This window comes from Oncorhynchus masou, unplaced genomic scaffold, assembly GCF_036934945.1.
Source record: "Oncorhynchus masou masou isolate Uvic2021 unplaced genomic scaffold, UVic_Omas_1.1 unplaced_scaffold_1355, whole genome shotgun sequence".
Taxonomy (NCBI): Eukaryota; Metazoa; Chordata; class Actinopteri; order Salmoniformes; family Salmonidae; genus Oncorhynchus; species Oncorhynchus masou.
The window spans coordinates 106,392-131,195 of NW_027003444.1; the positions used below are offsets into that span (position 1 = coordinate 106,392).

At 50.1% G+C, this 24,804-nt stretch overlaps 1 pseudogene; it reads left to right on the forward strand.

Moving 5' to 3' along the window:
• Nucleotides 1-12,584: 12,584 nt before the first annotated feature.
• Nucleotides 12,585-24,804, forward strand: part of LOC135530497 (CD5 antigen-like) — a 46,718-nt pseudogene continuing 34,498 nt past the window's right edge.

Sequence of the window (24,804 nt, forward strand, 5' to 3'; positions counted from 1 at the left end):
AATGTCTCTGACTGACAGACTAACAGCTACATCAACTGAATGTCTCTGACTGACAGACTAACAGCTACATCAACTGAATGTCTCTTTATCTGACTGACAGACTAACAGCTACATCAACTGAATGTCTCTGACTGACAGACTAACAGCTACATCAACTGAATGTCTCTGACCGACAGACTAACAGCTACATCAACTGAATGTCTCTTTATCTGACTGGCAGACTAACAGCTACATCAACTGAATGTCTCTGACTGACAGACTAACAGCTACATCAACTGAATGTCTCTTTATCTGACTGACTGACTAACAGCTACATCAACTGAATGTCTCTTTATCTGACTGACAGACTAACAGCTACATCAACTGCATGTCTCTGACTGACAGACTAACAGCTACATCAACTGAATGTCTCTGACTGACAGACTAACAGCTACATCAACTGCATGTCTCTGACTGACAGACAGACTAACAGCTACATCAACTGAATGTCTCTTTATCTGACTGACAGACTAACAGCTACATCAACTGAATGTCTCTTTATCTGACTGACAGACTAACAGCTACATCAACTGAATGTCTCTTTATCTGACTGACAGACTAACAGCTACATCAACTGAATGTCTCTGACTGACAGACCAACAGCTACATCAACTGAATGTCTCTGACTGACAGACTAACAGCTACATCAACTGAATGTCTCTGACTGACAGACTAACAGCTACATCAACTGAATGTCTCTTTATCTGACTGACAGACTAACAGCTACATCAACTGAATGTCTCTTTATCTGACTGACAGACTAACAGCTACATCAACTGAATGTCTCTTTATCTGACTGACAGACTAACAGCTACATCAACTGAATGTCTCTGACTGACAAACTAACAGCTACATCAACTGAATGTCTCTTTATCTGACTGACAGACTAACAGCTACATCAACTGATTGTCTCTATCTGACTGACAGACTAACAGCTACATCAACTGAATGTCTCTTTATCTGACTGGCAGACTAACAGCTACATCAACTGAATGTCTCTTTATCTGACTGACAGACTAACAGCTACATCAACTGATTGTCTCTATCTGACTGACAGACTAACAGCTACATCAACTGAATGTCTCTTTATCTGACTGACAGACTAACAGCTACATCAACTGAATGTCTCTTTATCTGACTGACAGACTAACAGCTACATCAACTGAATGTCTCTGACCGACAGACTAACAGCTACATCAACTCAATGTCTCTGACTGACAGACTAACAGCTACATCAACTGAATGTCTCTGACTGACAGACTAACAGCTACATCAACTGAATGTCTCTTTATCTGACTAACAGCTACATCAACTTAATGTCTCTGACCGACAGACTAACAGCTACATCAACTGAATGTCTCTTTATCTGACTGACTGACTAACAGCTACATCAACTGAATGTCTCTGACCGACAGACTAACAGCTACATCAACTGAATGTCTCTTTATCTGACCGACAGACTAACAGCTACATCAACTGAATGTCTCTGACCGACAGACTAACAGCTACATCAACTGAATGTCTCTTTATCTGACCGACAGACTAACAGCTACATCAACTGAATGTCTCTTTATCTGACTGACAGACTAACAGCTACATCAACTGAATGTCTCTTTATCTGACTGACAGACTAACAGCTACATCAACTGAATGTCTCTGACTGACAGACTAACAGCTACATCAACTGAATGTCTCTGACTGACAGACTAACAGCTACATCAACTGAATGTCTCTTTATCTGTCTGACAGACTAACAGCTACATCAACTGAATGTCTCTGACTGACAGACTAACAGCTACATCAACTGAATGTCTCTTTATCTGACTGACAGACTAACAGCTACATCAACTGAATGTCTCTGACTGACAGACTAACAGCTACATCAACTGAATGTCTCTGACTGACTGACAGACTAACAGCTACATCAACTGAATGTCTCTTTATCTGACTGACAGACTAACAGCTACATCAACTGAATGTCTCTGACTGACTGACAGACTAACAGCTACATCAACTGAATGTCTCTTTATCTGACTGACAGACTAACAGCTACATCAACTGAATGTCTCTTTATCTGACTGACAGACTAACAGCTACATCAACTGAATGTCTCTTTATCTGTCTGACAGACTAACAGCTACATCAACTGAATGTCTCTGACTGACAGACTAACAGCTACATCAACTGAATGTCTCTTTATCTGACTGACAGACTAACAGCTACATCAACTGAATGTCTCTGACTGACAGACTAACAGCTACATCAACTGAATGTCTCTTTATCTGACTGACAGACTAACAGCTACATCAACTGAATGTCTCTTTATCTGACTGACAGACTAACAGCTACATCAACTGAATGTCTCTTTATCTGACTGACAGACTAACAGCTACATCAACTGAATGTCTCTGACTGACAGACTAACAGCTACATCAACTGAATGTCTCTCTATCTGACTGACAGACTAACAGCTACATCAACTGAATGTCTCTTTATCTGACTGACAGACTAACAGCTACATCAACTGAATGTCTCTGACTGACAGACTAACAGCTACATCAACTGAATGTCTCTTTATCTGACTGACAGACTAACAGCTACATCAACTGAATGTCTCTGACTGACAGACTAACAGCTACGTCAACTGAATGTCTCTTTATCGCTGACTTCTCACCAGTGATGTCATCATATCATAACCAGTCACCGTGTCTATTTTTGCTCCAGGCCTGACTTGACCCTGACATCCTGATCCTTTAGTTCTCCAGAACCCGATACGTGTTTGAGGAGTGCCAGTTCATTAGTAGACAAACGGAAGATGGTCCTCCTCCTCCATCGCCTCCTTTTGGCGATGAAGCACAAGTGTATCCTCCTACGTCCTTCAAGGAAGAGTTTTGAAATCTGTCAAAAGCCATTTAAATCAAGGACAAAAGCATGCAAGCATTTTAAAAGGATAAGTCATCAATATCACTGCAGGTGTCATATCTGTCTCTAACTGGGGCGCCACTGAGCGAAACAAGCCTACTGTCATGAAGAGAGGAAAACACTGCTGGGCTATATGACTCCTATGTCATTATGTCTTTGACGCGAGAAACTTCTTAGCAACTTATCTTGGATCGGTGGTTGAACCCAGCGACCGACATCAAACTGATCTGTTTTGAAAACCCCAACAGGAAGCTGATGACAGAGCAGCAACATTTCACATAGTGTGCTAAAATATCTTCTGGTATTATTAGTGCATGACTTGGGGAAAGTCTGGGGGTAGAAGCTAGAGGTCTGCTGCTAACCTGAGTGTCTTCTACAGAGGAGAGTGGTCAGGTCTATGTTCTAGGTGGTGGAGCATGAGAGAGAGACTAAGGTTGTGTGTCGAGAGCTGGACTGTGGGAATCCTGTCGCTGAATCGAGAGTTCTGATTGAAGAGGAAGAGGAGGAGTCAGACTAAGTGGTTGCTATGGAAATGAGTCTTCTATTAGACAGTGTGACCTCATAGGAGGACGTGGTGTCTGTAATGGTGAATATTATGGTCATGTGATCTGTTCAGGTAAGAGACTGGTCACATTGAGAGATTTATTTGTACATTATACAATATTTCCATGTATCATGTCTTATGATCTCTTGTATTGTTCCAGAAAGCCTGTGTTGTGTGGTCAACTGCATTACTACACAATAGACCCACACACTACCAACACAAGATAGGATTTCAAGGGCTGTGTCATCATTTAGATCGTGTTAAAGGGAATTTTCTCAAATGTTCAACTTCATATTCATCATCAACATCAACATATGTGAAAATGGCACGTTTCTATATTTAGTAGTAAACAGGATTGCATATAAGCGTTTCCAATGACATCATCAACCAATGGGTAGAACATTAATACGTGATTAGTAGGCCATGCCTACATGTAATTGGTTAAAAATCACACTATGCACACTGATGATGTCATTGGAAACACTTATCTTCCTCTGTCTTGTTTACTACTAAACAAAGAAACACCATTTTGACGTATGTTGATGTTGCTGGAGAGGATGAATATGAAGTTGGAAAACATCTGAAATTTGTCTTCGACTGCCTTTCCTGTTTACTTACAGCTCTCTCTCCAACCCTACAGCTACTCAGAATGACTACAACTATGTTAAGGTATGGAACCCATCGACCCCCACCTCTGTTAAACCCAGCTTGGCTACTTCCACCCAGGATCCCAGCGGTCGTCTGACCAGCCAGGTTTCAGACACCTCAGCCAGACTCCAAGAGAGAGACATCACCTCTGATCCTACCATCAACACCTCAGCCAGACTCCAAGAGAGACATCACCTCTGATCCCACCATCAACACCTCAGCCAGACTCCAAAGAGAGACATCACCTCTGATCCCACCATCAACACCTCAGCCAGACTCCAAGAGAGAGACATCACCTCTGATCCCACCATCAACACCTCAGCCAGACTCCAAGAGAGTGACATCACCTCTGATCCCACCATCAACACCTCAGCCAGACTCCAAGAGAGAGACATCACCTCTGATCTAACCATCAACACCTCAGCCAGACTCCAAGAGAGAGACATCACCTCTGATCCTACCATCAACACCTCAGCCAGACTCCAGAGAGACATCACCTCTGATCTAACCATCAACACCTCAGCCAGACTCCAAAGAGAGACATCACCTCTGATCCTACCATCAACACCTCAGCCAGACTCCAAGAGAGAGACATCACCTCTGATCCCCCATCAACACCTCAGCCAGACTCCAAGAGAGAGACATCACCTCTGATCCCACCATCAACACCTCAGCCAGACTCCAGAGAGACATCACCTCTGATCCCACCATCAACACCTCAGCCAGACTCCAAGAGAGAGACATCACCTCTGATCCCACCATCAACACCTCAGCCAGACTCCAAGAGAGAGACATCACCTCTGATCCCACCATCAACACCTCAGCCAGACTCCAAGAGAGAGACATCACCTCTGATCCCACCATCAACACCTCAGCCAGACTCCAAGAGAGAGACATCACCTCTGATCCCACCATCAACACCTCAGCCAGACTCCAAGAGAGTCTACTCACCTCTGATCCTACCATCAACACCTCAGCCAGACTCCAAGAGAGTGACATCACCTCTGATCCCACCATCAACACCTCAGCCAGACTCCAAGAGAGAGACATCACCTCTGATCCCACCATCAACACCTCAGCCAGACTCCAAGAGAGAGACATCACCTCTGATCCTACCATCAACACCTCAGCCAGACTCCAAGAGAGAGACATCACCTCTGATCCTACCATCAGCACTTCAGCCAGACTCCAAGAGAGTGACATCACCTCTGATCCTACCATCAACACCTCAGCCAGACTCCAAGAGAGTGACATCACCTCTGATCCTACCATCAACACCTCAGCCAGACTCCAAGAGAGAGACATCACCTCTGATCCTACCATCAACACCTCAGCCAGACTCAAAGAGAGTGACATCACCTCTGATCCTACCATCAACACCTCAGCCAGACTCCAAGAGAGAGACATCACCTCTGATCCTACCATCAACACCTCAGCCAGACTCCAAGAGAGACATCACCTCTGATCCTACCATCAACACCTCAGCCAGACTCCAAGAGAGAGACATCACCTCTGATCCTACCATCAACACCTCAGCCAGACTCCAAGAGAGAGACATCACCTCTGATCCCACCATCAACACCTCAGCCAGACTCCAAGAGAGTGACATCACCTCTGATCCTACCATCAACACCTCAGCCAGACTCCAAGAGAGACATCACCTCTGATCCTACCATCAACACCTCAGCCAGACTCCAAGAGAGAGACATCACCTCTGATCCCACCATCAACACCTCAGCCAGACTCCAAAGAGAGACATCACCTCTGATCCTACCATCAACACCTCAGCCAGACTCCAAGAGAGAGACATCACCTCTGATCCTACCATCAACACCTCAGCCAGACTCCAAGAGAGAGACATCACCTCTGATCCTACCATCAACACCTCAGCCAGACTCCAAGAGAGAGACATCACCTCTGATCCTACCATCAACACCTCAGCCAGACTCCAAGAGAGAGACATCACCTCTGATCCCACCATCAACACCTCAGCCAGACTCCAAGAGAGAGACATCACCTCTGATCCTACCATCAACACCTCAGCCAGACTCCAAGAGAGAGACATCACCTCTGATCCCACCATCAACACCTCAGCCAGACTCCAAGAGAGTGACATCACCTCTGATCCTACCATCAACACCTCAGCCAGACTCCAAGAGAGAGACATCACCTCTGATCCTACCATCAACACCTCAGCCAGACTCCAAGAGTGACATCACCTCTGATCCTACCATCAACACCTCAGCCAGACTCCAAGAGAGTGACATCACCTCTGATCCCACCATCAGCACCTCAAGTCTACCTCGTACCACACCAACCCAATCAACACCATCACAGGGTGACTGTATACACTACGTACCTGTTCAACAGGAGTACTTAAATCAAATACAACTTAAATATCCCAGAATGCTTTTGTATGTGAGTGTTATCTCACTACCACTGTCACATGTCATGTTATTGTCACATCTAAATGAGGAGAGTAGTTGAGGAGCTACGTTTTCTTTTTCTCTCCTCTTGTTCCAGATGTCCTGCTTCAGCCTGATATCAACATATGTTGTCTCAGTGACTGTAGGCCCACTACTCATGTTGCCCTGTGAGGGAGGGTGGCTGGCTCTGTTACATGCTGATGTTATTGTCATATCTATAGGAAACTAGTTGAAGAGGTTTTCTTGTTCTCTTTTATTGTTACAGATCTCCTGGTCCAGCCTGATATCTTCCTGACTGACCCAATGGGGAGGGGTCTTCAGGGGCCACCAGGGGCCCGAGATGTTCAGGGGCTACAACTTCACCATCACCTGCTCCACTCAGCCACAGTACCCAGAAGGCTCCTTCCTCCTCACGTTCACCGCTCCAACAGAACCCAGACCCAGCCAGCTGTCAATCACTCTGCTGCCTTCCTCTTCCCTGCTGCAGATGACTCCCACCAAGGGAACTACAGCTGTGTTTATGAGAATGATGTTTTCTCTCACAACTTCTCCTCTGAGAGTGAGCTCCTCTTTCTCACCATCACAGGTAACTGAACATGAACCAGACTTATAACTTTGTCATTGACAGATTTCCCATCTATGTGATGATGATCAGTCCCCTCATCAAAGGTGTTTCTGTTTGCAGCCTCTCCTCTGCCAGCCTTCATCATCAGACACGTTGTAGTGCTGCTGATCCTACTGACAACAATCACCACCTCCTACCTGTACTACAAGGTAAAGACATTTACTCAGACGTTACAAGTCATTTAAACTAGAGGGAGAGGGTGAGGGGGAGAGAGAATGGAGATACGAGAGAGTAAATGTCTGACTGTTGGTGCTGTGTCTCCCTAGCCCACCAGGAGGCAGAAGAGAGTGAACAGGGTGAGCAGCATGGATCTTTATGTCAATGCCATAGAGATGGTCTCTCTGAGCTCCAGAGCTGAAGCTGGACCGGGAGAGGAGAGAGCAGCCCAGGGACGGAGTAGGAGTAGAATGAATCTGACCCTACATGCTGATCTTAGGTCAGTTTTGTATTTTAAATCGATGGTCAGAAGTTGACTGGTGTTTAAAATGTGGTGACAAACCTGAAGTGATTCTAATTTTAATAACAAGTTCAGAATTAGTTTATTTTTCTAGAACCTTGTAAGAAATCTAAAAGGAGTGACTGCAACCACCATTATTCATTTAGTTTGTTTTTTTACCACCAGAGAAACATGGGGTTATGGGTAACATGGGGTTTTGGGTAACATGGGGTTCTGGGTAACATGGGGTTTTGGGTAACATGGGGTTCTGGGTAACATGGGGTTTTAATTATTTTAAGAGAGTAGCTCAATTACATCTGTTTTGTGTCCAGAATGTATTGATTTTTGTTTTTCTATTTATCTTATTTAGTGTCTCTTAGATTCTTTATCTTATTTAGTGTCTCTTAGATTCTTCATCTTATTTAGTGTCTCTTAGATTCTTTATCTTATTTAGTGTCTCTTAGATTCTTTATCTTATTAAGGGTTCTAGAAAACCCCATGTGTATCAAGAATGGTCCACCACCCAAAGGACATCCAGCCAACTGGACACAAGTGTAGGAAGCTTTGGAGTCAACATGTTCTGGGGTCAAAAGGTCCAACTGAATATCAGGAAGGCGTTCCTAATGTTTAGTCAACTCAGTGGACAGTTGATGTGAGTTCAGATGATGTTGCTGTTCTGCTGTTTACTCTTTCCAGATAAACACCTGTTGGTCTCTAAACTGTCATGGAGTCTCTGAATGTTTTAATAAACTCCCAGGCTGTCAGTCTTGTGTGATTTCCCCTCCTGTGTTTTATTTCCCAGTGGTCAAAGGGTTATGGATCATTAGTGATTCCATCAGTGACACCTGATATCAGCTCAGCCCAGAACCTTGACCCTTAGTGACCTCTCAGACAGACAGACAGGCCTACTAGTCACCCCTCCACAGAGACCTACCTACCTAACTAACTAACTAACTAACTAACTAGTCACCCCTCCACTCTCTGCCTGAGTCCAGGCCCCAGACACACAGACAGACAGACAGGCCTACTAGTCACCCCTCCACAGAGACCTACCTACCTACCTAACTAACTAACTAACTAACTAACTAACTAACTAACTAACTAACTAACTAGTCACCCCTCCACTCTCTCCCTGAGTCCAGGCCCCAGACAGACAGACAGGCCTACTAGTCACCCCTCCACAGAGACCTACCTACCTAACTAACTAACTAACTAGTCACCCCTCCACTCTCTCCCTGAGTCCAGGCCCCAGACAGACAAACAGACCTAGTAGTCACCCCTCCACAGAGACCTACCTACCTAACTAACTAACTAACTAGTCACACCTCCACTCTCTCCCTGAGTCCAGGCCCCAGACAGACAGAACAGCAACACATTCAGAACTATAGCAGTCTTCATTCTGAAATGACTCTGGTCTTCTTCAGAAGTAGTGCAGTCGTCTACAGGGTTCAGAACTCACCTTTTTAAACACTTCTTATCACTCACATCATGAGGTTTCACATGTGTTTGGGGCGGCAGGGTAGCCTAGTGGTTAGAGCGTTGGATTAATAACCGAAAGGTTGGAAGTTCAAACCCCGAGCTGACAAGGTACAGATCTGTCGTTCTGCCCTGAACAGGCAGTTAACCCACTGTTCCCAGGCCGTCATTGAAAATAAGAATTTGTTCTTAACTGACTTGCCTGGTTAAAGAAAGGTAAAATTAAACATAGTTCCCAATGTGTCACACCTGCTCCCCAGCATTATGCAGTCCTGCACCATCATTACACACAAACAATAAGAGTGTTTACTTATCCGACCCACATATATAATAAATATACTGTAATATACTATATTCATGTGCTTTTAGTACTCACACATGAATCATATCCTGTTTGCAGGTCATGTGTTGTTTTTGAGCCAGCAGTAAAAACACACTGACAGGACAGTTCCTCTTATGGCCACTAGGTGGTAATCTGGTGTCACAGACGCAGGACTGGAGACCAGAAGGAATCATTGTCCCAATTATCTCTCCTTTCTCCTGAAGTGTGCACTTGTTCCCTTCACAGAAATGACTGGTAAACTAAATATAGTGGAAATGCCCACTTGAGTGGAACGGTGGGAGACAAACAGTACCTCCTCCCCTTCTCCCATTCTCCTCTTATCTCTCTCCTCTTTTCTACCCCTCTCTCCTCTCCTCTCCTCTCCTCCCCTTCCCTCCCCATCAAATTAATATATTTTCATTAGTGACTTCTCACCAGTGATGCCATCATAACCAGTAACCTGTTCCTCTCTTGGCCCAGCCCAGCCTGACCCTGACATATAGCATCAGGCCTGTTGAGTTGACTTGGGTAACAGACCTCTAGCTTCTACACCACATCCCCCCTTCTCCTGCTCTAACATGAGACCTCATCAGTACTCATTTTGGGTGCTGGTACTGTTTCTATTTAGGTGCTGGAACATTAAGCCAATATTCTATAAGAGGTGAACTCAAGCAGTAGAAAGATAGAGGTGATATTATAGGACACTATGTGTAACGTTGCTGCTCTGTCAGCAGTTTCCTGTGGAGTTTTTTTTAACATATCAGTTTGCTGTAGTGTGTTCAACCACTGATCCAAGATAAGTTGCTAAGAAGTTAATCTCACATCATTGAAGTTAGGACGTAATGAGAGAGAAGTCATATAGCCTAGCAGTATTTTCCACTCTTCAGTCCAAATGTCAGTTAAGTTGTGATGGTGTCAAGCATCTGACAGTTTTATATTCAGCGTGTCAATGATTGATTGTATCTGTCTCTATGTAAATGCATGAGAGTATATATTATGTATTATATATTATATTGGTGTTAAGTTAGAGTAGGAGAAGGGAGGGGTGTAGATGCTAGAGGTCTATGAGCTGAGTCAAGAATCAACAGGTCCAACACTATATGTCAAGAAGAGAGAGAGATGAGCAGAGGGACAGGGAGGAGAGAGGAGGAGTGGGGAGAGCAGAGAGTAGTGGAGGGGAGGAGAGAGGAGAGTAGAGAGTAGTGGAGGGGAGAGCAGAGTAGAGAGTAGTGGAGGGGGACAGAGGAGGGGAGAGCAGAGTAGAGAGTAGTGGAGGGGGAGGGGACAGAGGAGGGGGTGGAGAGAGCAGAGTAGAGAGTAGTGGAGGGGGACAGAGGAGGGGAGAGCAGAGTAGAGAGTAGTAGAGGGGAGGGGGACAGAGGAGTGGAGGGGAGAGCAGAGTAGAGAGTAGTGGAAGGGAGGGAGACAGAGGAGTGGAGGGGAGAGCAGAGTAGAGAGTAGTGGAGTGGAGGTGGACAGAGGAGGAGTGGGGAGAGCAGAGTAGAGAGTAGTGGAGGGGAGGGGGACAGAGGAGGGGAGGGGATGGGAGAGCAGAGTAGAGAGTAGTGGAGGGGAGGGGGACAGAGGAGGGGGAGAGAAAAGGGGAGGGGAGAGAGAGATTTGTGGAGGAAAGAGAAAGAGAGAGAAGGGGAGAGGAAAGAGAAGAGGAGAGAGATATACTGACATACACTATATGATATACACGATATGTCAGGATGAAAGGGAAAGATGAGCAGAGCAACAGGGAGGAGAGAGGAGGGGTGGGGAGAGCAGAAGGGGAGAGGAGAGAGATTTGTGGCAGAGAGTAATAGTAAGGGAAGGGCTCCACTATGGCCCTCTCAGCCACCTGGCTCCACTAGGGCCCTCTCAGCCACCTGGCTCCACTAGGGCCCTCTCAGCCACCTGGCTCCACTAGGGCCCTCTCAGCCACCTGGTTCCACTAGGGCCCTCTCAGCCACCTGGTTCCACTATGGCCCTCTCAGCCAGCCTGCTCCTCCCGGGCCCTCACAGCCAGCCTGCACCACTAGGGCCCTCTCAGCCACCTGGTTCCACTAGGGCCCTCTCAGCCACCTGGCTCCACTAGGGCCCTCTCAGCCACCTGGCTCCACTAGGGCCCTCTCAGCCACCTGGCTCCACTAGGGCCCTGTCAGCCACCTGGCTCCACTAGGGCCCACTCAGTCAGCTGGTTCCACTAGGGCTCTCTCAGTCAGCTGGTTCCACTAGGGCCCTCTCAGCTAGCTGGCTCCACTAGGCCCTCTCAGCCACCTGGCTCCACTAGGGCCCACTCAGTCAGCTGGTTCCACTAGGGCTCTCTCAGTCAGCTGGTTCCACTAGGGCCCTCTCATCCATCTGGTTACACTAGGGCCCACTCAGTCAGCTGGTTCCTCTTAGGCCCTCTTAGCCAAGCTGGCTCCTCTAGGGCTCTCTCCAGCCAAGCTGGCTCCTCTTGGGCCCTCACAGCCAGCCTGCACCACTAGGGCCCTCACAGCCATCCTGCACCACTAGGGCCCACTCAGCCATCTGGTTACACTAGGCCCACTCAGTCAGCTGGCTCCTCTAGGGCCCTCACAGCCATCCGGCACCACTCGGGCCCTCCTCTTATCTCTCTCCTCTTTCCTCTCCACCATCTCCTCTCCTCTCCTCCCTCCTCTTCATCCTTTTACCACTGACCTCTCACCAGTGATGTCATCATAACCAGTAACCTGTTCCTCTCTTGGCCCAGCCCAGCCTGACCCTGACATATAGCATCAGGCCTGTTGAGTTGACTTGGGTAACAGACTCTAGCTTCTACACCACATCCCCCTTCTCCTGCTCTAACATGAGACCTCATCAGTACTCATTTTGGGTGCTGGTACTGTTTATATTTAGGTGCTGGAACATTAAGCCAATATTCTATAAGAGGTGAACTCAAGCAGTAGAAAGTTAGAGGTGATATTATAGGACACTATGTGAAATGTTGCTGCTTTGTCAGCAGTTTCCTGTGGAGTTTTTTTAACATATCAGTTTGCTGTAGTGTGTTCAACCACTGATCCAAGATAAGTTGCTAAGAAGTTAATCTCACATCATTGACGTTAGGACGTAATGAGAGAGAAGTCATATAGCCTAGCAGTATTTTCCACTCTTCAGTCCACTCTTTATGACAGCAGACTGTGGAGCCCCAGTTAGAGACAGACATGATACCTGCAGTGGTACTGATGACCCTGTTGTGGAGCACAGGTAGGATGCTGTTATACTGATATACACTTGTGACAGTGACTGAGATATGATTTGATATTGTAAGATATATTATAATTTATTATAATTATAACATTCAACTGGAAGCAGACAGTAAAACTGTGTCTCAAAGCAGGACAATGATGTGATCACCTGTAAATGTACTTTACTGTAGTCTAACTCTCCATCTGGGGACAGGCACGAATGTCAGTTAAGTTGTGATGGTGTCATGTATCTGACTGTTGTATATTCAGTGTGTCAATGATTGATTGTATCTGTCTCTATGTAAATGAATGAGATCATATATTATGTATTATATATTATATTGGTGTTATGTTAGAGTAGGAGAAGGGAGGGGTGTAGATGCTAGAGGTCTATGAGCTGAGTCAAGATCAACAGGTCCAAACCTATATGTCACGAAAAGAGAGAGAATGAGAGAGAGAACATGTGCGCAAGACAGAGATGAGCAGAGCGAGAGGGAGGAGAGAGGAGGGGTGGGGAGAGCAGAGGATGGGAGGGGACAGAGGAGGGACGGGGAGAAAGGAGGGTAGGGGGAGGGAGGAGGGTAATGGAAAGAACGGGAGAGGGGGAGAGAGATTTGCGGAAGAAAGAGAAGAAGAGAGAAATAGTAAAGGAAGAGCTCTACTGGGCCCTCTCAGCCAGCAGGCTCCACTAGGGCCCTCTCACCCAGCAGGCTCCACTATGGCCCTCTCAGCCACCTGGCTCCACTAGGGCCCTCTCACCCAGCAGGCTCCACTATGGCCCTCTCACCCAGCAGGCTCCACTATGGCCCTCTCAGCCACCTGGCTCCACTAGGGCCCTCTCAGCCACCTGGCTCCACTAGGGCCCTCTCACCCAGCAGGCTCCACTAGGGCCCTCTCAGCCAGGCGGCTCCACTAGGGCCCTCTCAGCCAGGCGGCTCCACTGGGCCCTCTCAGCCAGGCGGCTCCACTAGGGCCCTCTCAGCCAGGCGGCTCCACTAGGGCCCTCTCAGCCAGGCGGCTCCACTAGGGCCTTCTCAGCCAGGCGGCTCCACTAGGGGCCTCTCAGCCAGACGGCTCCACTAAGGCCCTCTCAGCCAGGCGGCTCCACTAGGGCTCTCTCAGCCAGACGGCTCCACTAGGGCCCTCTCAGCCAGCCGGCTCCACTAGGGCCCTCTCAGCCAGACGGCTCCACTAAGGCCCTCTCAGCCAGGCGGCTCCACTAGGGCCCTCTCAGCCAGGCGGCTCCACTAGGGCCCTCTCAGCCAGGCGGCTCCACTAGGGCTCTCTCAGCCAGACGGCTCCACAAGGGCCCTCTCAGCCAGACGGCTCCACTAAGGCCCTCTCAGCCATGCGGCTCCACTAGGGCTCTCTCAGCCAGACGGCTCCACAAGGGCCCTCTCAGCCAGACGGCTCCACTAAGGCCCTCTCAGCCAGACGGCTCCACAAGGGCCCTCTCAGCCAGGCGGCTCCACTAAGGCCCTCTCAGCCAGGCGGCTCCACTAGGGCTCTCTCAGCCAGGCGGCTCCACTAGGGCCCTCTCAGCCAGCCGGCTCCACTAGGGCCCTCTCAGCCAGCCGGCTCCACTAGGGCCCTCTCAGCCAGGCGGCTCCACTAGGGCCCTCTCAGCCAGGCGGCTCCACTAGGGCCCTCTCAGCCAGGCGGCTCCACTAGGGCCCTCTCAGCCAGGCGGCTCCACTAGGGCCCTCTCAGCCAGACGGCTCCACTAGGGCCCTCTCAGCCAGGCGGCTCCACTAGGGCCCTCTCAGCCAGGCGGCTCCACTAGGGCCCTCTCAGCCAGGCGGCTCCACTAGGGCTCTCTCAGCCAGGCGGCTCCACTAGGGCCCTCTCAGCCAGCCGGCTCCACTAAGGCCCTCTCAGCCAGGCGGCTCCACTAGGGCCCTCTCAGCCAGACGGCTCCACTAGGGCCCTCTCAGCCAGCCGGCTCCACTAAGGCCCTCTCAGCCAGGCGGCTCCACTAGGGCTCTCTCAGCCAGGCGGCTCCACTAGGGCCCTCTCAGCCAGGCGGCTCCACTAGGGCCCTCTCAGCCAGCCGGCTCCACTAGGGCTCTCTCAGCCAGACGGCTCCACTAGGGCCCTCTCAGCCAGGCGGCTCCACTAGGGCCCTCTCAGCCAGGCGGCTCCACTAGGGCCCTCTCAGCCAGACGGCTCCACTAGGGCCCTCTCAGCCAGACGGCTCCACTAGGGCCCTCTCAGCCAGGCGGCTCCACTAGGGCCCTCTCAGCCAGGCGGCTCCACTAGGGCCCTCTCAGCCAGACGGCTCCACTAGGGCCCTCTCAGCCAGACGGCTCCACTAAGGCCCTCTCAGCCAGCCGGCTCCACTAGGGCCCTCTCAGCCAGGCGGCTCCACTAAGGCCCTCTCAGCCAGGCGGCTCCACTAGGGCCCTCTCAGCCAGGCGGCTCCACTAGGGCCCTCTCAGCCAGACGGCTCCACAAGGGCCCTCTCAGCCAGACGGCTCCACTAGGGCCCTCTCAGCCAGGCGGCTCCACTAGGGCCCTCTCAGCCAGCCGGCTCCACTAGGGCCCTCTCAGCCAGACGGCTCCACTAGGGCCCTCTCAGCCAGGCGGCTCCACTAGGGCCCTCTCAGCCAGCTGGCTCCACTAAGGCCCTCTCAGCCAGCCGGCTCCACTAGGGCCCTCTCAGCCAGCCGGCTCCACTAGGGCCCTCTCAGCCAGACGGCTCCACTAAGGCCCTCTCAGCCAGGCGGCTCCACTAAGGCCCTCTCAGCCAGCCGGCTCCACTAAGGCCCTCTCAGCCAGGCGGCTCCACTAAGGCCCTCTCAGCCAGGCGGCTCCACTAGGGCCCTCTCAGCCAGCCGGCTCCACTAAGGCCCTCTCAGCCAGGCGGCTCCACTAAGGCCCTCTCAGCCAGGCGGCTCCACTAGGGCTCTCTCAGCCAGACGGCTCCACTAGGGCTCTCTCAGCCAGACGGCTCCACTAAGGCCCTCTCAGCCAGGCGGCTCCACTAAGGCCCTCTCAGCCAGCCGGCTCCGCTAAGGCCCTCACAGCCAGGCGGCTCCACTAAGGCCCTCTCAGCCAGCTGGTGTTTAGGAGAGTGTGAGCTGTGTGTAGAAAAAGTAGAAGTACAAATGTCAAGGGAAATGTCCTGAAGTGATAAATCTAGTCCTCGGTTTTATTTACTGTGGTGTTTGTTCTCCACTGGTTCCCCTGTTCTCATCACAACAGGTCACACATTCTGCTGACATGATTACACACTGTGGTATTTCACCTAACAGATACAGGAGTTGTCAATATTATATTTGTTTGTGGGCAGTGGGCACACAGTGGGCTCAATAGCAAGGCCATGCTCACTGAGTCTGTACATTGTCCATTTCTTCTCTGGAGAAGGGGAGAGGGGAGGAGATGAGGGGGAAAAGAGGAGGAGAAGATGGGAGAAGAGGAGAGACGAGTATAATTGAAAGGGGAGAAGAGGGAGAGGGGGAGAGGGGAGAGGGGGAGGAGAGGGAGAGAAGAGGAGATTAGGAGAAGAGAGAGGGGGAGATGATAAGAAGGGCGGAGGAGAGGAGAGGGTGGAGAAGAGGGAATGGGAGAGGAGGAGGTGAGTAGATGGGAAAGTAGAGGGGGAGAGGAGAGGGGAGAAGGCGAGAAGATGAGGGGGAGAAGAGGAAGAGAAGATAAGAGACGGGGAGAAGAGGAGAGACGGGGATAAGAGGAGAGGAAGAGACGGGGATAAGAGGAGAGGAAGAGACGGGGATAAGAGGAGAGGAAGAGACGGGGATAAGAGGAGAGGAAGAGAGAGGATAAGAGGAGAGGAAGAGACGGGGAGAAGAGGAGAGGAAGAGACGGGGAGAAGAGGAGAGGAAGAGAGAGGATAAGAGGAGAGGAAGAGACGGGGATAAGAGGAGAGGAAGAGAGAGGATAAGAGGAGAGGAAGAGACGGGGATAAGAGGAGAGGAAGAGACGGGGAGAAGAGGAGAGGAAGAGAGAGGATAAGAGGAGAGGAAGAGAGAGGATAAGAGGAGAGGAAGAGACGGGGATAAGAGGAGAGGAAGAGACGGGGATAAGAGGAGAGGAAGAGAGAGGATAAGAGGAGAGGAAGAGACGGGGATAAGAGGAGAGGAAGAGACGGGGATAAGAGGAGAGGAAGAGACGGGGATAAGAGGAGAGGAAGAGAGGATAAGAGGAGAGGAAGAGACGGGGATAAGAGGAGAGGAAGAGAGAGGATAAGAGGAGAGGAAGAGACGGGGATAAGAGGAGAGGAAGAGAGGATAAGAGGAGAGGAAGAGACGGGGATAAGAGGAGAGGAAGAGACGGGGATAAGAGGAGAGGAAGAGACGGGGATAAGAGGAGAGGAAGAGACGGGGAGAAGAGGAGAGACGGGGATAAGAGGAGAGGAAGAGACGGGGATAAGAGGAGAGGAGAGACGGGGATAAGAGGAGAGACGGGGATAAGAGGAGAGGAAGAGACGGGGATAAGAGGAGAGGAAGAGACGGGGAGAAGAGGAGAGACGGGGATAAGAGGAGAGGAAGAGAGAGGATAAGAGGAGAGGAAGAGACGAGGATAAGAGGAGAGGAAGAGAGAGGATAAGAGGAGAGGAAGAGACGAGGATAAGAGGAGAGGAAGAGACGGGGATAAGAGGAGAGGAAGAGACGGGGATAAGAGGAGAGGAAAGAGAGGATAAGAGGAGAGGAAGAGACGGGGGAGAAGGAGAGGAAGAGACGGGGAGAGAGAGGGAGAGGAAGAGACGGGGATAAGAGGAGAGGAAGAGACGGGGATAAGAGGAGAGGAAGAGACGGGGAGAAGAGGAGAGGAAGAGAGGATAAGAGGAGAGGAAGAGACGGGGATAAGAGGAGAGGAAGAGACGGGGATAAGAGGAGAGGAAGAGAGAGGATAAGAGGAGAGGAAGAGACGGGGGGAGAAGGAGAGGAAGAGACGGGGATAAGAGGAGAGGAAGAGACGGGGAGAAGAGGAGAGGAAGAGACGGGGAGAAGAGGAGAGGAAGAGACGGGGATAAGAGGAGAGGAAAGAGAGGATAAGAGGAGAGGAAGAGGCGGGGATAAGAGGAGAGGAAGAGGCGGGGATAAGAGGAGAGACGGGGAGAAGAGGAGAGGAAGAGACGGGGAGAAGAGGAGAGGAAGAGACGGGGGATAAGAGGAGAGGAAGAGGGCGGGGATAAGAGGAGAGACGGGGATAAGAGGAGAGACGGGGATAAGAGGAGAGGAAGAGAAGAGGAGAGGAAGAGACGGGGATAAGAGGAGAGGAAGAGACGGGGATAAGAGGAGAGGAAGAGACGGGGAGAAGAGGAGAGGAAGAGACGGGGGAGAAGAGGAGAGGAAGAGACGGGGATAAGAGGAGAGACGGGGGATAAGAGGAGAGGAAGAGACGGGGAGAAGAGGAGAGGAAGAGACGGGGAGAAGAGGAGAGGAAGAGACGGGGATAAGAGGAGAGGAAGAGACGGGGGAAGAGGAGAGACGGGGGATAAGAGGAGAGGAAGAGACGGGGGAGAAGAGGAGAGGAAGAGACGGGGAGAAGAGGAGAGGAAGAGACGGGGATAAGAGGAGAGGAAGAGACGGGGAGAAGAGGAGAGGAAGACGGGGGATAAGAGGAGAGGAAGAACGGGGATAAGAGGAGAGGAAGAGACGGGGATAAGAGGAGAGGAAGAGACGGGGATAAGAGGAGAGGAAGAGAGAGGATAAGAGGAGAGGAAGAGACGGGGATAAGAGGAGAGGAAGAGACGGGGATAAGAGGAGAGGAAGAGACGGGGGAGAAGAGGAGAGGAAGAGACGGGGATAAGAGGAGAGGAAGAGACGGGGATAAGAGGAGAGGAAGAGACGGGGATAAGAGGAGAGGAAGAGACGGGGATAAGAGGAGAGGAAGAGACGGGGATAAGAGGAGAGGAAGAGACGAGGATAAGAGGAGAGGAAAAGAGACGGGGATAAGAGGAGAGGAAGAGACGGGGATAAGAGGAGAGGAAGAGAGAGGATAAGAGGAGAGGAAGAGACGGGGATAGAGGAGAGGAAGAGACGGGGATAAGAGGAGAGGAAGAGAGAGGATAAGAGGAGAGGAAGAGACGGGGATAAGAGGAGAGGAAGAGACGGGGAGAAGAGGAGAGGAAGAGACGGGGATAAGAGGAGAGGAAGAGACGGGGATAAGAGGAGAGGAAGAGACGGGGATAAGAGGAGAGGAAGAGAGAGGATAAGAGGAGAGGAAGAGACGGGGATAAGAGGAGAGGAAGAGACGGGGATAAGAGGAGAGGAAGAGACGGGGAGAAGAGGAGAGGAAGAGACGGGGATAAGAGGAGAGGAAGAGACGGGGATAAGAGGAGAGGAAGAGACGGGGATAAGAGGAGAGGAAGAGACGGGGATAAGAGGAGAGGAGAGACGGGGATAAGAGGAGAGGAAGAGACGGGGGAGAAGAGGAGAGGAAGAGACGGGGATAAGAGGAGAGGAGAGAGAGGATAAGAGGAGAGGAAGAGACGGGGATAAGAGGAGAGACGGGGATAAGAGGAGAGGAAGAGACGGGGATAAGAGGAGAGGAAGAGAGAGGATAAGAGGAGAGGAAGAGACGGGGATAAGAGGAGAGGAAGAGACGGGGATAAGAGGAGAGGAAGAGAGAGGATAAGAGGAGAGGAAGAGACGGGGAGAAGAGGAGAGGAAGAGACGGGGATAAGAGGAGAGGAAGAGACGGGGGGAGAAGAGGAGAGGAAGAGACGGGGATAAGAGGAGAGGAAGAGACGGGGATAAGAGGAGAGGAAGAGACGGGGATAAGAGGAGAGGAAGAGAGAGGATAAGAGGAGAGGAAGAGACGGGGAGAAGAGGAGAGGAAGAGACGGGGATAAGAGGAGAGGAAGAGACGGGGATAAGAGGAGAGGAAGAGAGAGGATAAGAGGAGAGGAAGAGACGGGAGAAGAGGAGAGGAAGAGACGGGGATAAGAGGAGAGGAGAGACGGGGATAAGAGGAGAGGAAAGAGACGGGGATAAGAGGAGAGGAAGAGAGAGGATAAGAGGAGAGGAAGAGACGGGGGAGAAGAGGAGAGGAAGAGACGGGGATAAGAGGAGAGGAGAGACGGGGATAGAGGAGAGGAAGAGACGGGGATAAGAGGAGAGGAAGAGAGAGGATAAGAGGAGAGGAAGAGACGGGGATAAGAGGAGAGGAAGAGAGAGGATAAGAGGGAGAGGAAGAGAGAGGATAAGAGGAGAGGAAGAGAGAGGATAAGAGGAGAGGAAAGAGAGGATAAGAGGAGAGGAAGAGACGGGGAGAAGAGGAGAGGAAGAGAGAGGATAAGAGGAGAGGAAGAGACGGGGATAAGAGGAGAGGAAGAGACGGGGATAAGAGGAGAGGAAGAGACGGGGATAAGAGGAGAGACGGGGAGAAGAGGAGAGGAAGAGACGGGGAGAAGAGGAGAGGAAGAGACGGGGATAAGAGGAGAGGAAGAGACGGGGAGAAGAGGAGAGGAAGAGAGAGGATAAGAGGAGAGGAAGAGAGAGGATAAGAGGAGAGGAAGAGAGGATAAGAGGAGAGGAAGAGAGAGGATAAGAGGAGAGGAAGAGACGGGGAGAAGAGGAGAGGAAGAGAGAGGATAAGAGGAGAGGAAGAGACGGGGATAAGAGGAGAGGAAGAGACGGGGATAAGAGGAGAGGAAGAGACGGGGATAAGAGGAGAGGAAGAGACGGGGAGAAGAGGAGAGGAAGAGACGGGGAGAAGAGGAGAGGAAGAGACGGGGATAAGAGGAGAGGAAGAGACGGGGATAAGAGGAGAGGAAGAGAGGGGATAAGAGGAGAGGAAGAGACGGGGATAAGAGGAGAGGAAGAGACGGGGATAAGAGGAGAGGAAGAGACGGGGATAAGAGGAGAGGAAGAGAGGATAAGAGGAGAGGAAGAGACGGGGATAAGAGGAGAGGAAGAGACGGGGATAAGAGGAGAGGAAGAGAGAGGATAAGAGGAGAGGAAGAGAGAGGATAAGAGGAGAGGAAGAGAGAGGATAAGAGGAGAGGAAGAGAGAGGATAAGAGGAGAGGAAGAGACGGGGATAAGAGGAGAGGAAGAGAGAGGATAAGAGGAGAGGAAGAGAGAGGATAAGAGGAGAGGAAGAGACGGGGATAAGAGGAGAGGAAGAGAGAGGATAAGAGGAGAGGAAGAGACGGGGAGAAGAGGAGAGGAAGAGACGGGGATAAGAGGAGAGGAGAGACGGGGATAAGAGGAGAGGAAGAGACGGGGATAAGAGGAGAGGAAGAGAGAGGATAAGAGGAGAGGAAGAGACGGGGATAAGAGGAGAGGAAGAGAGAGGATAAGAGGAGAGGAAGAGAGAGGATAAGAGGAGAGGAAGAGAGAGGATAAGAGGAGAGAGGAAGAGAGAGGATAAGAGGAGAGGAAGAGACGGGGAGAAGAGGAGAGGAAGAGACGGGGATAAGAGGAGAGGAAGAGACGGGGAGAAGAGGAGAGGAAGAGACGGGGATAAGAGGAGAGGAAGAGACGGGGAGAAGAGGAGAGGAAGAGACGGGGATAAGAGGAGAGGAAGAGACGGGGAGAAGAGGAGAGGAAGAGACGGGGATAAGAGGAGAGGAAGAGACGGGGATAAGAGGAGAGGAAGAGACGGGGATAAGAGGAGAGACGGGGATAAGAGGAGAGGAGAGAGAGAGGATAAGAGGAGAGGAAGAGACGGGGATAAGAGGAGAGGAAGAGACGGGGAGAAGAGGAGAGACGGGGATAAGAGGAGAGGAAGAGAGAGGATAAGAGGAGAGGAAGAGACGGGGATAAGAGGAGAGGAAGAGACGGGGAGAAGAGGAGAGACGGGGATAAGAGGAGAGGAAGAGACGGGGATAAGAGGAGAGGAAGAGACGGGGATAAGAGGAGAGGAAGAGACGGGGAGAAGAGGAGAGACGGGGATAAGAGGAGAGGAAGAAAGAGGATAAGAGGAGAGGAAGAGACGGGGATAACAGGAGAGGAAGAGAGAGGATAAGAGGAGAGACGGGGAGAAGAGGAGAGGAAGAGACGGGGATAAGAGGAGAGGAAGAGAGAGGATAAGAGGAGAGACGGGGATAAGAGGAGAGGAAGAGAGAGGATAAGAGGAGAGGAAGAGACGGGGATAAGAGGAGAGGAAGAGACGGGGATAAGAGGAGAGACGGGGATAAGAGGAGAGGAAGAAAGAGGATAAGAGGAGAGGAAGAGACGGGGATAAGAGGAGAGGAAGAGAGAGGATAAGAGGAGAGGAAGAGACGGGGATAAGAGGAGAGGAAGAGACGGGGATAAGAGGAGAGACGGGGATAAGAGGAGAGGAAGAGACGGGGATAAGAGGAGAGACGGGGATAAGAGGAGAGACGGGGATAAGAGGAGAGGAAGAGACGGGGAGAAGAGGAGAGGAAGAGACGGGGAGAAGAGGAGAGGAAGAGACGGGGATAAGAGGAGAGACGGGGATAAGAGGAGAGGAGAGAGAGGATAAGAGGAGAGGAAGAGACGGGGATAAGAGGAGAGGAAGAGACGGGGATAAGAGGAGAGGAAGAGAGAGGATAAGAGGAGAGGAAGAGACGGGGAGAAGAGGAGAGGAAGAGACGGGGATAAGAGGAGAGGAAGAGACGGGGATAAGAGGAGAGGAAGAGACGGGGAGAAGAGGAGAGGAGAGAGAGAGGATAAGAGGAGAGGAAGAGACGGGGATAAGAGGAGTGGAAGAGACGGGGAGAAGAGGAGAGGAAGAGACGGGGATAAGAGGAGAGACGGGGATAAGAGGAGAGGAAGAGACGGGGATAAGAGGAGAGGAAGAGACGGGGAGAAGAGGAGAGGAAGAGAGAGGATAAGAGGAGAGGAAGAGACGGGGATAAGAGGAGAGACGGGGATAAGAGGAGAGGAATAGACGGGGATAAGAGGAGAGGAAGAGACGGGGAGAAGAGGAGAGGAAGAGAGGATAAGAGGAGAGGAAGAGACGGGGAGAAGAGGAGAGGAAGAGACGGGGATAAGAGGAGAGGAAGAGACGGGGATAAGAGGAGAGGAAGAGACGGGGATAAGAGGAGAGGAAGAGACGGGGATAAGAGGAGAGGAAGAGAGAGGATAAGAGGAGAGGAAGAGAGAGGATAAGAGGAGAGGAAGAGACGGGGAGAAGAGGAGAGGAAGAGAGAGGATAAGAGGAGAGGAAGAGACGGGGATAAGAGGAGAGGAAAGAGAGAGGGATAAGAGGAGAGGAAGAGACGGGGAGAAGAGGAGAGGAAGAGACGGGGATAAGAGGAGAGGAAGAGACGGGGAGAAGAGGAGAGGAAGAGACGGGGATAAGAGGAGAGGAAGAGACGGGGAGAAGAGGAGAGGAAGAGACGGGGATAAGAGGAGAGGAAGAGACGGGGATAAGAGGAGAGGAAAGACGGGGAGAAGAGGAGAGGAAGAGACGGGGGAGAAGAGGAGAGGAAGAGACGGGGAGAAGAGGAGAGGAAGAGACGGGGATAAGAGGAGAGGAAGAGACGGGGAGAAGAGGAGAGGAAGAGACGGGGAGAAGAGGAGAGGAAGAGACGGGGATAAGAGGAGAGGAAGAGACGGGGATAAGAGGAGAGGAAGAGACGGGGATAAGAGGAGAGGAAGAGAGAGGATAAGAGGAGAGGAAGAGACGGGGAGAAGAGGAGAGGAAGAGAGAGGATAAGAGGAGAGGAAGAGAGAGGATGTACTGTTTGTCTCTACTGTTATCAAGTGGGCGTTTCCACCATATTTAGTTTACCAGTCATTTCAGTGAAGGGAACAAGTGCACACTTCAGGAGAAAGGAGAGATAATTGGGACAATGATTCCTTCTGGTCTCCAGTCCTGCGTCTGTGACACCAGATTACCACCTAGTGGCCATAAGAGGAACTGTCCTGTCAGTGTGTTTTTACTGCTGGCTCAAAACAACACATGACCTGCAAACAGGATATGATTCATGTGTGAGTACTAAAAGCACATGAATATAGTATATTATAGTATATTTATTATATATTTGGGTCTGATAAGTAAACACTCTTAATGGTAAATGTGTTATAACTCAGGAGAACATTGGACACTATGTAACCAAACACATGTGAAACCTCATGATAAGAGTGTCTTCCCATCACATCATGAAAGGTCATGTTGATGTTCATTTAACCTCTGTCTTTCTCTTCCTCTGACTCCTCTCTTTCTCCTCTGTCTCTCTCTTCCTCTGACTCCTCCCTTTCTCATTTGTTTCTCTCTATCTCTCTGTCTCTTTCTCCTCTGTCTCTCTCTTTCTCCTCAGATCTCCAGGCTCAAAGCGTCAGTCCACCAGGTAGGTAGAGTATAAATCTACAGTGATTATAGCAGTTCAATATTAGTCAACTTTATTATCCCACATGGAGAAATTCATGTGTCCATACAAACCATTCTAAACCCCAATAACAAGTAGTGTTTTATGGAACTACTAATACTTGTCAACCACAAAGCATCACTGCTGTTAGAATAACAGAATCACTGTCATCATCTGTCCTCACCACTGTGTTTTCCTCTCTGCTGTTTACAGCTTACCTCTCAGTCAGACTGGTGGATGGGACCACTTCCTGTTCTGGGACAATGGAAGTCTTCTTCAGAGGAGAGTGGTCACGTCTATGTTTTGGGTGGCTGGGCATGATGAGAAAGACTAAGGTTTTGTGTAGAGAGCTGAACTGTGGGAATGTTGTAGGTGAATCTAGAGGACGTCTGGTTGAAGATGGAAGAAGAGGAGTCTTCCTATCTAGAAGATGTAGTGGAAATGAGTCTTCTATTAGACAGTGTGACAACATAGAAGGACCTGGTGGCTGTGATGGTGGATATTATCATCATGTGACCTGTTCAGGTAAGAGACTGGTCATATTGAGATATTTATTTATACATTATACAATATTACCATGTATCTTGTTTTATGTGTTTTTATTTCATTTAAATAGAGGGAGAGACGTCAGATGTATTTAAACATTATATTTGTGTTTGTCATATTGGTTTATGGGAGATGTTCATGGGCAGATCATTGTAGTTCAGATGGTACTGAAGTGAAGCTGCCTGATGGATGTCCAGCTGTTTATTTTCTATAAAGTGAAGTGAACTTATTCCTGTCTCCTGCCTGCATTATTCCCAACCCGATCCTGAGTTACTAAGAACCCATTTCTACCTCTTACAGTATCAAACATAGCAAACTACAATCTTTTATCCAACATATTTGTGTTTAGTCCTCGACAGTGTCATCAACAAAACTG